Raw genomic sequence first — 17855 nt, 5'->3', positions numbered from 1 at the left:
AATGTGTTAAACAAATGAGACATTCATGGGCTATCACAACACTAAAAGTGTCATCTGGCTCAAAGTTTCTAAGCCTGGCTTTGCAGACTGCTCAATCAGAACCTCCAAGTTGGAGATCAAGAATCTATACGATTCTGATTTCCACAGAGACTGAGAACCACTAATCTAGTTGGGCCCTCAGGAATTGTATGAAAGTCCTTTACAGTGACCTCATCCAAAAAGGATCTAGCCTATGCATGAAAACCTCCAAGGATGGGAAATGCAACCTATCCCATTCTCACCAGTTCTACTAGATAGCCCTTTCTGAAACTCACTCTAATATATGTATTTACTCTACTCATTGTATTCTACCCTGTAAAGACTAAGAATACAAAGGTAATTGCTTCTCCTTCCAAAGGAAACTTGGGACTCTGGTGACAAGGGATGACTTCGCCTGAGTCTCCTTTAGGCTAACATCCTTGATAAACTTGGCTTTAATTATTAAATGCTACACGTTGTAAGTATACAACACAGTACAACAGCATTTCAGAGAAGAGATAAATCAGGGTGTTATAATAACCTGAAAGAAATCAATGAAAGAAATAGTCTTGAAGGATGAGAAAGACAACAACAACAACAAAAAACTAGAATTCAAGGGGCAATATTGGATCAAAGCGAATAAGGGAGACAAGATACTGATGAGGAACACAGTATGCAGGAAACTGAACAAGAGAGATTACCTATGGATGAGGAACTTAGCAGATTTTGCACATTTTTTTAATTGAATAGAACTAAAATTGAAAAAAACAAAGGCTCAAAGGAAATCGGAATAGTTGGGAAAAGGAGAGAGCAGAATCCAACATATGAAGGCAGAGACAGACTGAAGAAATCAGATAAACAGGAAGAAATCATAACAGCAAGAAGAAGAGTACAAGCTTGATATGGCAAGGTACAAGAAACACTTTTGTTCCCTGAGACTTGCACATATACAGAAGTGGTACCTTGGAAAGAATAACTGGGCATGAAACTGGAGGCTGGAGGTAGTAGGAGCCAAGGCGGTTAGAACAGAAACTATTATAGCCGCTTAGATATAAAAGGTCAAGGGTCTGTTCTAAGATGGTGGCAATCAAAGAGTTAACACTAAAAATGAGAATTCAAGGGGGAAAAAAAGGGAAGGCTTAGTTATCAATCAGTCCAAAGGTAAAAGGGAAGAACGAGAGATGATATCTAAGCGCTGGAAGAAAAGGAAGATCAACAATTGAAGGAAGAAGCAAAGCAGGGTGATACATAGGCAAGGAAGGCAAGGCAACGTGCAATCGCGTGCACTGAGTGCATCTGTGGATTAGTACCAGGGTGGTTTTATTTTGTTTATGGAACCTTCAAAGTTCCCTCCCTGATCCACAAACACACATGGTAGCTGGTAGTTTCGCTATTTTCTGTAGTCCCAGCAAATGATGAAGTTAGTGTCAGCACACAGGGAACATCTGGTTTAAAATCTGAAATATGTAACATTACCACCAATGTTAAAGTGCTTGAAAAAAAGGAAATGTGCTTTGATACAGCTGCTCCAAGCAGAGAATCTCCACTTGGATTTGCAAACCAAATCCAAACCAAAAAAGATGCACATCATTCTAGTTTTTCAAATTTCACAATCCAGTCTATTCAAACAACAATTTCACCTGCCTGAAAGCAGTTTAAAAAAAAAACAAAAAAAACTCAGGAGTTAGATATGGTACCAAAAGTACAAACAACACAAGAAAAACAAGATAAACTGGACAGCATCAAAATTAAAAATCTTTGAGCTTAAAGGACACCTAAAGAAAGTGAAAAGACAAATCTAAGGAATGGCGGGGGGGAAGATCTGCAAATCAGATATCAGATACGGGACTTCTATCTAGAAGATATTAAAAACTCTCACAAGTCAATAATAAACTGACAACACGGTTAAAAAATTGGCAAAGGATATGAAAAGACGTTCTCCAAAGAAGATATACAAATGACCGATAAGCACATAAAAAGATGTTCAACATCATTAACCATTAGGGAAATGCAAACCAAAACCATAATGAGATCCTACTTTTACACCCATTAGGATGACTACAGTCAAAATGGTGGACAAGTGTTTGTGAGGATGCGGAGAAATCAGAAATCATTAATTGCTAGTGGGAATGTAAAATGGCACAGCCACTGTGGAAAATTTTGGCAGTTCCTCAATTAAACAAAGGGTTTGCCATGTGAACCAGCAATTTCACCCCCAGATATATATCCAAGAAAAATGAAAATAGGTCCACATAAAAACTTGTACACAAACGTTTACAGAAGGATTATTTGTAATAGTCAAAAAGTAGAAACAAAAATGTCCATCAACTGCAACTGATTATCAATAAATAAAATGTGGTATGTCTACAAAATGGAATATTATTGGGAAATAAAAAGAAATGATACACTGATACATGTTACCACATGGATGAACCTTGAAAACATTATACTAACTGAAAGAAGTCAGTCACAGGGGAATTGTATAATTTCATGTATATAAAATGTCCACAAGAGCCAAATCTAGACAGAAGGTAGACTGGTGGTCCAATCGGGGTGGGGGGGAGGGAATACAGTGAGAGGGGATGAGGGAAAATGGGGAGTTTAAACGAAAATGTTCTAAAAAAGATGACATTTGCACATCATATATGAATATACAAAAAACCACTGAATTGTACACTTCACATGGGTGCACTGTAGTATACGTGAATGACATGTCAATAAAGTGGTTATAAAGAGCAAAAAACAAAAAACTTAACACTACTGCAACTTGTTGGAGATTATCTCCCCTAGTAAAAATGACCTAGTTCAAATAAACAGCCATTAGGTGATTTGGGAATGTTAAAGATATTTTAGAAAGATTCAAGTAAATTATATTCATTCTAAGAGGGAAAAAAAGTAAACATGGAGAAAATAGTGATTTAAATATATAGGTCCTTTTAAATTATTTCTTACAATTGATCCAAATTTTCCAATATGTATGTCAAAAAGAAAGACAAAGGTGGTTTTCCCCACAATTATATTAATATAATAATAGATACTTATAGGTCTGCCTTAAAAGCTGAAATAAAATGCTATATAGTAAGTCAATTCAGTGAAAAGTAAAATATCATGTAACTTAACAATTACTGGACAAAATGGGTAAAGCTTTTTTAAAAATTTGAGAACCTTATAAAAATCCTAGCATATCGAGACACCCCCTTGTTGCAAGATACTAGAGACTTAACCAAAATAATTCTGCCTCCACAATACCTACCTAAAACATAGTTCCTGCTGCCCTCATACTTACCCTCCTTGAATACATACTTAATGCTACCAACAGTTGTCAGTTACCCATCAACAGTTATGTATAATTGCTGTAGTTATAATATGTAGTTATAATTCACTACATGTATCAGGCCCTCAAAGGGTGCCTTCTCTTTATAAATCTTCTCTTTGTATATCATATCACCTGCAATGGGCACAGCCAGCCAATGCCCAATCAAGCCATACTGATTGATGACAAAACTGAGTGGGCAGTAAAGTAGTATTTCAGCTAAAAACTGTGCTGATTTGAAACTGTTATGTACCTCAGAAAAGCAATGTTCTTCTAATCCACTCTTGTGGAGGCAGGCCTATTGTTTTGGAAGGACCTTCTGATTGAGTTGTTTCCATGGAGACTCAATTCCACGGACCACTCAAGGTGGGTCTTAATCCTTTAGTAAAAGGATTTACTAAAAGGATCTATGAAGACAATAAAAGGTAGAAAGCTTAAAGAGAGCTCAGAGCCTACAAAGAGAGCAGGGAGATGAAACTAAGACTCAGACATTTGGAGATGCTAAGCTCAGAGAAGAAACAGAGTTTGCCCTGGAGAAGCTAAGTGAGGACCCACAGACACTCAGAGAGAAAGCCACTGGAATCAGAAACTGAGAGCAACGAACCGGGAGCAAGAACAAGTAGCTGCCAGTCACGTGCCTACCCAAATAAAATAGTTGTTCCAGATGTTGGTGGCCTTTCTTCAAAGTCAAGGTATTTTTCTCTGGATGCCTCAATTTGGACATTTTCACAGATTCAGAACTGTAAATTTGTAATCTAATAAATCCCCTCTGTAAAAGCCAATCCATTTCTAGTATATTACATTCCAGCAGCTTTAGCAAACTGAAACAAAAATGCCTTATGAATTAGAAAAGCCAAGAACATCATCACATCTCTTCACTGAAGATGTTCCAAAAGCAATATCTCAACTATTGGAAGGTATAAATTTATAAGAGCAAATGCCACATTTCAGAGATAAAACTATTTACTTCTACCTCAAACAAAAGACATTTAATGCATTAAAAATGCCACTGATCAAAATATTTTAAGACTGATGCCCTCAACATTTTAAGTTGGATCTTAAATAAATGTTAATTCAGTAGGTTCAAATACACATTTAACCTGCCTATAAAAAATGTTTATGTAATCAAAAATCCAGAGACTATATATATAATATTCTAAATTGAGATAATATAGCGTAGCTAATAAATTTGGCCTATTTGATCTGTTAACCGACCTAAGTTATGGGGAACCTAAAATTAAAAGGAAATAGACTTTTTTCCCTATTTAACCATCCTTCTACCTTAATAAAATTACTTTGACTTGAGGTTATTTTTATTAGATGACTAGTCTGGTATCATAGTTCCATGTAGTGGTTCCAGAACCTCTAAACCAAACGAAGCCATCAGACACCCATGAGAGGGGACCAAAACACTGAGTTCTCCCTGAATTTGCCCAAGAATCACAGGATGGATCAGACAGAAAGCTTATCTACCCACTCAGAAAGAAATCACCCTTTGGAGGGCAAATATCAACTTTCCATGACACGTTCTAGAAATGTAGTTCAAAAGAGACCACAAAGTACCTACAATGGTAATCAGTTTATTGGCCAGAAACAATAACACTACTAAAGGACATAGTTTTAGAAGCTTTAACTTTGATTTTCTCATTTGACCCCAAGATTCTGACAAGGGCAGATACTATCCCCATTTCACAGAAGAGAAAACTGAAGCTCACAAAGATTGATAAACTTGTCTAGCTTCCTACACCTGCTTGTCTACTGGTATCGCATATTTAACATGTACAAACCAACTCTAAATTCCCCACCCAAACCTGTTCGTCCAGTCTTCACTATGTCAACAAATGGCACTGTGGCAGTTTGGAGGTTGTATGCACCACAAAAAAGGTCATGTCCTTTTAATCCATTCCTGTGGTAGGACCTTTTGATGAGGTTATTTCAACTGAGATCTGACCCACCCCATTCAAGGTGGGTCTTAATTCTCTTACTGGGTCCTTTTGTAGGAGGATAAAGGACACAGAAAACCCAGAGAAGCTTACAGAAAAAGACCCAGAGAAGGTAAAAGGCAAGGACACACCCACAGAAGCTGAGAGAGGAAGCCTCTGAAGGCAGAAGCTGAAAACAACAGAACTTGAGAGAGAAGGACCAGAGACATCGCCATGTGCCTTCCATGCGACAAGAGTCCAAGCTCACAGGTAACTGGTCTTCAGAGGAGATATTGCCCTGCTGATGCCTTAATTTGGACATTTTCACAGCCTTAGAATTGCAAACTTGTTAGCTAATAAATCCATTGTTAAAAGTCAGTCCATCCCTAGTACACTGCATTTTGTCAGCTTTAGCAAACCAAAACAGGCATCTCCAATATTCCAGTTGCTCAGGCCAAAAATCTTGGCATCATCCTGAACTCCACTCTTTCTTTCAATCCACACATCTCACCCACAAGTGAATCACATTAACCCACTGAAATATGCCCAGAATCTGGCTATTTCTCATCACCTCCAATGCTGCTATAATTATATCTCACCTAGACTACTGTAAGAACCCCCTTACAGAGCTCCCTATTTTCACCTTTGCGTCCCTTCATTCTCAACCCAGCACAGTGTGGTCCTTTAAAAATATATCGGATCAAAACCCTTTGCCCAAATCCCCCAGGTGGCTTTCCATCTCACTCAGCATTGTGTATTGCTGTATCCCTGGGGTGAGAACAGTACCTGTCATCTAGAAGGTACTCAATGAATAGTGCTGATAAGTAAATGAAAAAAGAATGGCCAAAGACACACAAATACTACAGAATGCAGGCAGCACTAGAATAATTCTCTCAGTGTTCTCTAATAATAATGAACCCAGATTTTCAACAGCCAACAATCCACATGGGAAGAAATTCTTTAACTTTACTTTGCATAAATGAATCTTATAACATATACTCTATAGTAGGCTGAATTTCTAACAAATTAAAATTAAAATATCATTTTATAACGCTTCGAAACGTATGCTAGGTGCTCTGAATATTCAGCAGCATGGGGAGATGCCAGCTTACTTCTCTGTGTACTGGTACTCACATTTTCAGTGCAACTCTTCTGCATTCAGTGGTATGTCACCATATCTCAAGACTAGACCACACATAAGTGCCCAGAGCTTTAAAAAATTCAGAAACAAACACAAGAAGAAAGGCTGACAAGCATTTCTAAATCTCCCACCCTGACACTACACCAATCACCTGAAACAGAAATTAAATTTCTAGGACGCTGCAAGCAACAGGAGAAAGGTCAGATTTAGAATTGTCTATTACCAAAATTACAAAGAAAGACTCTCAGAGTTGAGCATAAAGGCTGATTGCTTTCAGACTGGAGTGAAACTAAAGCTAAAATATCCACCATTACAGAATTTTCTCAACAAAATGTTTGAGTTAGAAATAAAAACTATAAACCTCTTTCTTCAGTTCTAATATCTGCAAAAAACCCTTAAACCTGACTAAATCACAATAAAAGCATAGAATTTTAACACTAGTCTCCAAAGGAAATTTAGTTTAACTCTCAACCTTCTACCTTTTACATATGATGAGATTACTTGGTATATAAAGGGTGAACAATAAAATTTTGTTAAATAAGTAAAGGAAAAAATGAGTGAATGAATCAAACAAAGATAAAGATACAGAAAGGTTACAAGATTCTTCCAAGAGCCTACAACTAATGGCAAAATCTAGGATTAGCCATGACTAGGTTTCTAGATTCTCACTCTGACCCTCTTTTGAAATAGGTATGGAAGTAGAGAAAACTAAGATTTGAATACCTTATCTGGGTCCTCAGGAAAACCTCACCAAAATTCATTAAAGCCATTTTCCTTTAGTTCTCTTAGAAAAGCACTTGAGAAAATAAATCTCACCAAGATGTATCTCCTTGGAAACCGAAAAAGAAAATTGTCTTGTGTTCTTTGCTTCCTCTACATAAAGAATATTTAGAATAGGATTATTTTCATAACAGACAACTGTTTAGAACTTCAAAGCAATCACTGTGCATCAGAAATAACACAGATAACCTCTGATAAAAAGAAAAACCTAACCATATGAGAGAACTGGGACACCAAAAATGACCACATGTACATGAAAGCAGGAAACATGTATCTCTTGTTCACATAAAGTACCCGCCATTCCCCAGCATTTAGTGGGACTCAAATACGTGCAGAATAAATGAGTTACTCCTTAGAGACCTATCTCTACAGACAAATCTTTACTGCAGTCCTCTTATATGCAAACATACCACATTTTTCGCCCATGGAATTTCTACCTAAAGGTTCTTCAAAAAAAAAAAAAAAAAACCCCTCAAGTAAAATACCCAACCAAAATTACCCGCATAGTTTTATTAGGTGGCAAAATACAATTGAAGTAGCCTTACTAAGGCTGCCACTTAATCTGTTGTTTTGGCTTCAATCTCCCATACAGTCCAATCAGGTTAATTTTCTGTTCTTTATGCATTCTAGAAAATAAAACAGTACCATGGCTAGGGCTTCTCCCTACAACTATTAGCCCACTCCTATTCAAACAGTATATATGGAAAAGCAGAAACCGCTGGGCTGGACTAGGAAACATAATACCGTGTCAAAGAAAAAAAATATCAGAAGTAACAGTTCTTATAATAACCATTCTCACTGAAAACCTTGACATTACTGTTAGAGGCTTCCCTTAAAGACCTCCTTATTGTACTGTAATGCAATCTAATACAAATGACAGAGATGATTTGGGGTACCACTGACAATACACCCAGTCTTCAAGATCAAGTTCCATCACCTTCTTGAAGCATTCCCAAGCCACTGGACTCAATATTTGTGAAAGCACTTTGTAAACTAGGAAGCGGGAGGCACACAGCTCTCAGGTCACTGGATGGCAACTGATAGCCTCACATACACTTCGCTATTTAAATCATCTTGCCCCATTCTTTAATTGTATCTAGTTCCCTCAAAAAAAATGAAAAGTTCTTTGAACTAGTTTATGTCACTTTTGTATTACTCAAAACCTAGAACAACTTTATTTAAAACCAAATGCCGACATACAATTACCAAATTGAACTTAATCTTCTACCTCTACTTGCAGGAGTCAGTCTTAGCATTCTGACCCTTTTAGCTGTTGACAGTCATTTCCAGATTTCTTCCAAGTTATGCAGTTTTAATCAATGGGCTTTCCTTTTCACCTGTCCAAAATGAAGTTTCTACAATCACCAATCAGCTGCTTTCCGGTTTAAGTCCACTACCTACCTCCCTAATTCTCAGCCACTGAGTTCTCAACTGGGTGGGGCAGAAGCATTACAGAATCAATACTGAGCTTCGTTAAATCATCCATGCTCCTTAGGAAAAAAGTCCCAGAGATCACTGTGATTCTCTTACTCTCTACCTAAACCCTCACTGTTACCCCAAACACACACACTTCCCAACCCTATTATAAAGAATCAGTACCACCTAGAAAATGCCTACCACGGCCTTCAGAATACTCTAACCAAAAGCAAATAGACTAAGTCCTTGAACTTTGTTTTTAAACTAACTTTGGATTCAGAATTCTCTTTTTAATTAGAGATGCTGTAGGTTTACAGAAAAATCACACATAAAATACAGAGTTCCCGCATACCACCCATTACTAACATCTTGCATTAGTGTGGCATATTTGCTACAATTGATGAAAGAACATTTTTACAACTGAACTATTTATTATAGTCCTTGGTTGACCTTAGGGTTCACTATTTGTGTTGTAGTACAGTCCTTTGGATTTTGGATTTTCTTTTTTAAATAAACTTTTTCTATGACTTCTATAGCTCTCCATAACCTATAATTTATTCACTGAAACATTATTTTGGTATACAATTATTATACCGCATTCCCTATTATAAAGAATCAGCACAAAGATCCTAATTTTTTAAATAATATAAAATAACACTGAGACTCTTTGAAGAATCACAGGCATCTCTCAGACTGAAAAAAACAACTGTTTAGAACCACATTTACTCTCAGCTGGGGTAAGGCCTCCTAACAGGTTTTCCAAGAGCACATTCTGAGCCAGGAGCCAAACTCCACCTTGTTCTATACATGGCACATTCTCTTTACACATCAGATACCAGTTACTGAGAAGTGAGATTCTGGTAAAGTATAGAGAAACATGACCAAAGAAGAGAAATGAGTTAAATCAACTACATACTAATCCTCAATTCTATGGTAAGAACAGGTGTTTTTGAGTTTGAACCGCAGGCAGATGGTTTGGACAAAAACACAACCCTGTGCTTCCTACAAAACTATGAGAAAATACAGGCTTTCTTCCTACTTTTTTCCTAGATACATACAGGTGAAAAAAGCAGTAAAAATTAGTCAAATGTGGTGAAAATTTTAGAACTTGTTAATCTATCGTTATATATTTTATAGGCACCTGCTAATGGAATAGACTCTATTCTTGAGGTCATGGGACACTACAGTTCAGTTCACCCGCTGCTTATCTGATTGGGAGCACCAAGAACTGAAAAGAAACCTGTAAAAACAAATGGCCAATCTCTCTCTCTGTCGAAGCCCAACTCTGCAAGTAAAATCATTATACTGCCCACTACATGAAACAGGACGTTTCAGGGGGTGTGAGTCTCGCTGGCAATGTGGGACAGGACTCCCAATGATGAACCCAGTGCTGTCACTGTGAGATCAACAATGCCTTCCTGACCAAAAAGGGGAAAAGAAATGCAACAAAATAAGGTATCAGTGGCTGAAAGAGTTCAAACAGAATCAAGAGACTACACTTATGAAAGCTTCAGCTAGATACTTCTAATTGCCACAGTTGGCCAAACCCCAACCAACATCATTTCTGTTAACACCAAAGAACACCAAGGGTTCTATCTGAGATCCTACACAAGTTTCTTGCAGTAAGTTTACTTCTCAGAAACCTATAACCTACAGATGGTTCCTAGGCCAGAGAAGTCCTAAAACCCAGAAGGGCCAGTCTCTCCAAGAACATCAACCAGTTTCATCCCCCATCCCATACTGTTGACACCACTTTTCAACATGGAAAAAAGTCAGAATGGGCATAACTCAAATATTCTTTGAAAAGGATCAAAGGAGAAGGAGGAGTTATCAGAGAAGATAGGATTTAAACAAATGAATATAACTACTGAATTGTTATATTGCTATTTCTTTTTAGTCTCCATGATCTTAGAGCAGCTAGAAGGGAAAACCTGAAATTATGAAACTGTAACCCATACCAAACTCTGAAAACTGTTATATAACTACTTATTATAATATACTTTGAAATTTATTGCTTTTTTGTATATATGTTATATTTCACAATAAAAAAATGTTTAAAAAATGGCCATCAGTTCTAGGATCTAGAGCCTATTAAGGAACATTGCAAGGGGCTCACAGTATATCAAACTGTATATCAAACTAGAATTCCAATCTAGAGAAATAATTAGAATATGAAGAAAATTAAATAGAGAAAGACAATATATGGTCCAAAGTAAAATATACTGGTCACCACAGTAAAAGTCTTGTTTATTGGAACATTATTTACCATAAGGCCCTTTACCTCGTATTTCTCAGTAGCTTTCTTCTGAGCAATTCAGAAGTCATTATAAAAGGAAACAAGACAGTAAACTGCAAAAATCAATCAGTGATTATACCTGTTAATTGCTTTGGTAAAGGCTTTGTTTCTGGGAGAGAGAAGAGAAATAACCAAAATAAACTTTCAAGGCTGTAAAATTCATTTAACCTAAACCTTGTCTGGGGAGAAAAGAAAGAAATCCAATGAAGTCTGCAGCTGGACTGCTGAGAGTGACTGTGTGTTTGTACAACTCAGCAACTCTCCCTCCCCAAGCTGAAATTCTCCAACAACATTCAAACATCCCACAAGAATCCCTCCTGCCTCTTCTGAAATGGGAAAAGGGAACTCTGACATTATGTAATTGCCTGTTTCCCACAATTTAACAGTTAGGCATGCTACAATCCTAATTACAGTGCAACATGACAAGTAACAAATTAGAAATCGAAGGGCTGGAAATTCTAGTCCCCGACTTCCAGAGGCAGAGAAATGGCTTCACCGCACCTTGTGGAACATCCATCCACCTTATGGTGCTTAATAAGCCCAGCTTTTTAAATAAGCCCCTAACCTTCCTCCACACTAATTCGATGTCATTCTCTAAATCTTCAAGTAAACACTCATATTCTCTTTGTAACTGGGGTTACTTTACTCTTTCAAGGCCAGAATAAAAAGAGAAAATAGATGTGGACTGGCAAAGTTTCCCCACCCTCAAAGGATATAGCCTGATGGTTTTTCTTACCCAAACACAGTTATGTTACATCCCTCACTCAAATCATGTATTAAGAGATGCAAAATGCATCTTTTCCATGCTTCTGTGATTCACTCCAGAGCTCATTAAAGTCCACCAAAAGAATAAATAAGTGTAATTATAAAGCTATTACCTACAGAATACTTAATTTATATATAACCTTTGAAAAACAAAGGGCCATAGAAGTGTGGAGCTGTTTGTTTAATTAGCAGGGAAAAAAAAAAGAAAACTACAAGCAGAAATCCACTAAGGCCATCTTATTTTCCATGCCAAATAAGTAGAAATACAGCTGACTTATTTGGAATGTCTATTTCTGGAATGTCAATGTCAAGTGATAATGGAACACCTGTATTTCACATAGAACTGTATTTGGAACAAGACAAACTTTTATGTGGGCACTGAAGGAATATCTCAAGGCTTAAAATCCTTCCCATAAAAGGGAGAGTCCCTCACCTAAAGGGATCTTTCTCTTTTCCTGACTCAGGGTGGTACTATCAGTCATATTTTCAACAGGAATCTCCTACAACATTTTCCTGTTTTATTGTCAATCATCCCTCTACTTGACCAAAGTTGGTTAACCTTACATGTAGCTTAGGAAAAAGATCTAAAAATTGCTATTGTTCCAGAAATAAGGAAGAGTAACCATTTTCTTTTCTTTTACAAATGGAAACTGAGTTTAAGAAGGAAAGACAAAGGCACACTAGAATATAATAGGTTTTGCTTTTCTACAAATGAAATGAATGCAAGTACCTTATGCTGAGTTAAGAAAGATTCCTTCAAAAACTTATTTTTTTTTAAAGCCTACATAGCCTACCATTTAGAAACTTTAACTCATAACTTTCTTGTCCATAACTTTGTAGTCTGAGTTACTGCAAAGTTTGGTTACCAAACACTTTATTTATAACATTTTCATAGCTTTTCAACTTTAACGTAGGTTGCCTCTTCTCATTTAGTCATTTAGTAAACACTTAACACTTAAGGGGGAAAAAAGTAGTAAACAAATTTTAACATAATAGACTAAGGGAAAAAAAACATATGACAGGAAACAAGTGAACACAGTTAAATCTGGAAACCTGCCTTCTAATTGCTTCTTGATTACAATCTAGTTCTACAAACTTTGAAAGTCACCTGGATTTCATGGGCCTCAGTCTCCTCATCTGTAAAATGAGGAACATAGGCCAGAAAATTTAGGCTAAAAAATCCTTTTGAGCTCTAATAGTCAATTTGTTCATGAGGAAACAAGAAAATGCAAATACAATTAAGATTTTATGGTTTATAACATACTTTCATACATATATTCTCATTTTTTTGCAGCAAAGTTATAAGGAAAGTGTTGTGCCCGTTTTTATAGAAAAAGACAGTGACGCTCAGAACTAAGTTCAATTATTTTTCAAGATTTCACAGCAGGAAAAAAAGGCAGAGCAGATATTTGAAACCTAGACCTTCTGAGGACTAATACTGGGCTCCACTATGTCACCAATTTTGAATAATTGAAAATTCAAAAATAATTGCCTACTATGCAAAACTTTTATGGGGGTTACTATTTTACGGGGGTTATCAGCGTGTCAAAACACCAAACCAGGAAACCACAAATGGTCCACTGGAGTATAAATTCTTGGGGGCCAAGAACACATTTTCATCCACCATCATCAAAGTACCCTGTGGCATGCCTTCCAGGTAGAAGCTCTCAATAAAATATTAGCTGACTGAGTACAAATCTTAAAACATTAGCAAATAACGAAAGTTTGAGGGAAAAAGGATTTTCTGAATCTATTATCAGGTTTGAACACGTGTGATTAGGACCAAAATGAAAAGAGAAGTCTGCTCTATCACATTCTATATTATGGGGATGAGTCTGTCTGTCTTCCTCAGAAAAAGTCCAATTCAGTCTGTGAAACCAAAAGCCTCAAATCTAAGATGTGACCTGAAAATCTTCAGGACATTCATACTTCAAACATGCATTGATGTGGGCCAACAGAAATAATAAAACCGCGACCACAGATAAGAGGCTCATAATCATCTTATCATTAACACCACAAGATTTCCATTAAATTGGAAAGATTTAGGAAATCTGTACTCTTACAACATTCCAGCTCTCCTCATTTTCCTGTTTCACAGCCTAAAGAGGTAGAAAATAGCATTTATGGAAAAATTCAGGTTGTAACTTAAGATGGAGTGTGTATATGTACCTCAACTCATAGTCAACCAAGTCCACAAAACCACTAATCTCAGGCAACCCCAATCGCTGACTTCAAAAGATATTAAAAGGTGTTTAAAAAAAACAGGTGGAGTGGTTACACCAAAAAGACAAATGTAATTCAAAGCAAAAGTAAATGCAAAAACCAGAAAATACTAGGGAGAGCACGGAGTTAAAAGAACCTCAACAAAAATTTCAATGCATTGTTCAGAACTATTATCTACAGGTCAAGTCAACCTTGCCACAGGATCCTATGAAGTCACAACTAACACTACACTGCCTGGCACTTCAGATCTAAAAAGTTCACTGCATCAGAACTGTAATTGCAAACTCAGACAGTACTACGAACTGCAGAGAAGCTAGCAACAGCAACACCTACTGACTGTATGGAGCCACTTGCTAAACTTGTTCTCAGTCAACTGTAGATCTGATACAGACAACTTCAAGAATCATTTTCTTAAGCATTAATGCAATGACAGGAAAATAAGTTGTCAGCTACATAAAACCATTCTTTCCCCCAAAATCTCTTATTTTAAGCTTAACTATAAGCAAATCATCACCCAGGTCATTTTAAATGCATTGTTAATTGCTAATGCCTTGGTATAAACAATTCATGGAAATTATTGTTTTAATATTTCATGGGAAAAACGTTTTAATATTTAATACCGTAGCTAATAACTGGTATGTCTAGCTAATAACTGGTATATCTAATAGTAAGACACATCGGTGGCCATAAACTGCTTTATTTAAACCTTTTATCTGAGCCTACTGCTATTACCTCTGTTCTATGTTCTCCCATCAGCTTGTTTTCATCCTGGTAAAGGTGACTTAATTGCAGCTTTCAAAAAAGGGAAAAGTGAAAGTCATTAAATCAGGATTACAGGGTTACTAAACCGGCTGCAGGGAAAGATTCTACAGGATTTAATTTTGTAATTTTCCAAAAGATTCAAAGAATATTTGCCTTAGAAGAATATTCAATATGAGAAAACCGGAGAAAGTTGCACAACTCCCACAAAGTACCAGTATAAAAACAATGGCTTTAAGACAGAGTCAAGAGTTTCAACATGAAAGGTTTGCTTTATTGAGGAAAACGCCAACCCCGGTTTATCCAGATAGACCTGGAACCTGATGAAAGCCGACACTTTTACCCTGAAATTTGCATCACTTCATTGGCTCCCAGTTAAGAAATACAATCGTTTAGCAGACAGTGTGAACTTCATCGAATGCTGTCTCTAAAATATCCATCATGAAAAACAAAATCTATAAAGTCAACGCAATCCAGGAGCCATCAATCTCCAAATGCTTTCCTTCGAAACGAAATACCAATAATTCGATTAAACATCTTCCTTGAAAGTGAACCATTTCCCATGTCTCTTTTCCAAAAGGTGAACCCCGCTGAAATTTCAACCAGCTCAACGCGATTACTTCTCCACCTACAAATGCCGCGGAGCGATTTAGCAACCTAGCAAATATCCTTCACGGTCAAAAGAGAAGCTGGAAACAGATGGGGTGAAGGAGGAAAAGTTATTTTTACAGCACCCTCACGCTTCCCCAGCCCTCTCGCGATTTACTTGCTACTAGGAGAGCAGGTTAGAGCATCCCGGGATTTCACTTCCCCTAGACCCGGAGCAGAGAAATTAACCACCCTCTAGCACTAAGCTGCTCCTATCCCTTTCCCACGACTAAACCACTCGGCCTGTCCCCCTGGGCACAGTCTGCAGAGCTCACCAGGTGACCGAAGGGGAAGGGTCGCCCAGTGGAGAAGAGAGTAGCAAAGTGGGCGCAGCCACCCCAACAGGGTCACGGCTCTCCCGGCCCCTCGCAGAAGCTTCTGCCCTTCAGTTTGTAAAGATTCGGATTCAGAGATGGGTTCGCGCGCGCGCGCGGGAGCCAGGACTTGCCCCCGCCCCCGCAGGCTGGGCTGCGCTATCAGCAAGCCACCGAATCGGAAATAAAACTTTAGCCGCCCTCCCAGGTCCTGTTCCAAGCACTGAACCCAAGTCCCGGCCAGGAACGGGGTGGGCGACTGTCAGCAATCATGCACCCCAGCTCCCTTGGCCGGACCCGAAAGGCTGGCAGCACTTACCGCTCGGCCCGGCCTCCCGGTGCAGCCGCGCGCTCTCCCTGGGGAGAAAGAGAAACCGTGTAGACGGTCAGCACCCTCGCTCGCTGTCTCCTCTGCGGAGAACGGCAGGCGTCGAGGCCGGGCTGGGGCGGGCACCGAGCGGAGGGGTAGGCGGGCCGGGAAGAGGGGGAGTGGAATAAGCCCAACTCCCGAACCTGGCTCGGAGGGGGCCGGAGAATGCAGGCTGGAGAGCTACCGGCGGGGGCCGCGCTCCTGGAGGAGTGAGGGGAGGGAGGTAACCCCTCCCTGGGCATCAACTATTGTCTGGCCGCCCGGGCCCCCGCTCGTGCCGCCTACGAGGCTCAGCGGCCCCCATCTCACCCGTCCGCCCGCTCCCCCGGGAGAAAAAGCTCAGGGGGCGGCTGACGCGGGCAGCGAGTTGAGGCCGGGGCTGAGCACTGAAGATCCAAAGTAGGCGCCGGGGAGAGGGGAGGCCGCTGCCGGGACTAGGGTGGGGGAAGGGAACGGGGGGAGGGGACAGGTAACTCTGGACGGGGGCGGAAGACCTTGGAGGACTGGGGGATGGATGGGGGTAGTGGGGAGGGAGTCACGGAGGCTGGAAAGGATGGAGGCTTAGGGGGGACGGCCTCTGGGGCCCAGACCTGGCCCTCCCCGGGAGCCTCCTCCTGGGGACTCGGCGCCGCACTGACTTTTTCGCTCACTCGCTCATGCACGCACTCAACTCGCTCACAAAGTTGCCGGCGGTGGTTGCGCTGCACTCGCCCTTCCCCTCCTCTCCCCGCCCCATTCCTTCCCCTCCTTTACTCCCTCCCTCCCAAGTCTCGGGTGAGATCACCGCAGGGCTGCTCACCACCTCGTGCAAGTCTCGCGAGAGAAGCGGCAGTTCTGCCCTGATGGCGGGGGAAGTGGAAGAAGTCGGAGGAAGGTGGGGAAACCGCGGAACTCCTGGTTGCTATGACGACCGCAAAGCCCTGGATTCCTGACGAGCAAAGAGCAGAGGCAGCAAACGTGGGTGCAGTTTCAGCCTCTTCGTTGCTTAACGTCGTAATGGTGGGGAAAGTGGGGGCCAGAAGCGGAAGGAGGATTTTAAAAAAATCTATTCGAAGGGGCGTCTGTAGAAAAGAGCGTCTGGCGCAGCTTTCTGCCACAGATCAAAGTCGTATCTGTACCCCAAAATTTCTACCAGTATTTTAAACTTCCCGTCTAATCTGACTCCGCAGTCGCCGCCGCAGCCCCAACTACGCACACATACACACACACACAAACACAAACAGCGGGCTTAACAAGCTTGGTACATGGTAGGTATTTCCTTAATGTCTATCGAATAAATAATGGCAACAGTCTAAACGTGTTCTCAGAAACTTTCCTTTTGTCCTACCCTGGAGAGTAATTAGGCTCAGAATATAAATTTCTGCTCCATAGACACGTTTTTTTATTCTATTAAACCGCCCCCCACCCCATTTCCGTTCATACCATCTCTTTTTCAATGGTTAGAACCTTCCCTTCTCCACCTTTGTCTCATGAAATCCCTATTCACCATGGGGGTGGGGGTGGAGACAGTATTTCTCAAAAAATCATTAAGCATCCTCAGATCAGTATCGTATTCCTGATGCTTTTTTATCTACTCTTAAATGCAATTAAGGATTTTCTGATTCCCTGCTTCTTCATTTAATTGTAGAAACTTTTCTTTGGTAATTTGTATGTACTCACTACCTAAACGAAACAGGTATAGGTGAACAAGTTAAATTTTAGATTTCAAATGGCTGAGTAAAAACAGATCCCGTGGTATGTGAATTATATCTCAATAAAAAATAAAAAAAAATAGATCCCACTCTTCTTTACATTAATAGAGAAACCATTATTTGACTCAATTCCCTAGAACTAGAAACCTAAAACAGTACATGAAGACTTTGCAATGAAGACATTTTTAGGTTACATGCA

The 17855-nt window shown here is 39.4% G+C and overlaps 1 protein-coding gene across 11 annotated transcripts in view; it reads right to left on the bottom strand.

The window, feature by feature from the left end:
- Positions 1 to 16702, bottom strand: part of SIPA1L1 (signal induced proliferation associated 1 like 1) — a 417008-nt gene extending 400306 nt beyond the window's left edge. For 4 of the 11 annotated variants that reach the window (XM_077122900.1, XM_077122899.1, XM_077122903.1 and 1 more), the window contains exon 1: positions 15557 to 15805. The gene's annotated coding sequence lies outside the window, so the exon portion shown is untranslated. Of the gene's footprint in view, positions 1 to 15556; positions 15806 to 15914; positions 16394 to 16555 lie in introns of those variants that run through there. The other 7 variants (XM_077122897.1, XM_077122901.1, XM_077122895.1 and 4 more) reach the window with 5 other exon arrangements.
- Positions 16703 to 17855: the final 1153 nt, after the last annotated feature.

Source organism: Tamandua tetradactyla, chromosome 12, assembly GCF_023851605.1.
Source record: "Tamandua tetradactyla isolate mTamTet1 chromosome 12, mTamTet1.pri, whole genome shotgun sequence".
Taxonomy (NCBI): domain Eukaryota; kingdom Metazoa; phylum Chordata; class Mammalia; order Pilosa; family Myrmecophagidae; genus Tamandua; species Tamandua tetradactyla.
The sequence above is the reverse complement of the archived record's forward strand: the minus strand, read 5'-3'. Positions and strand labels throughout refer to the sequence as shown.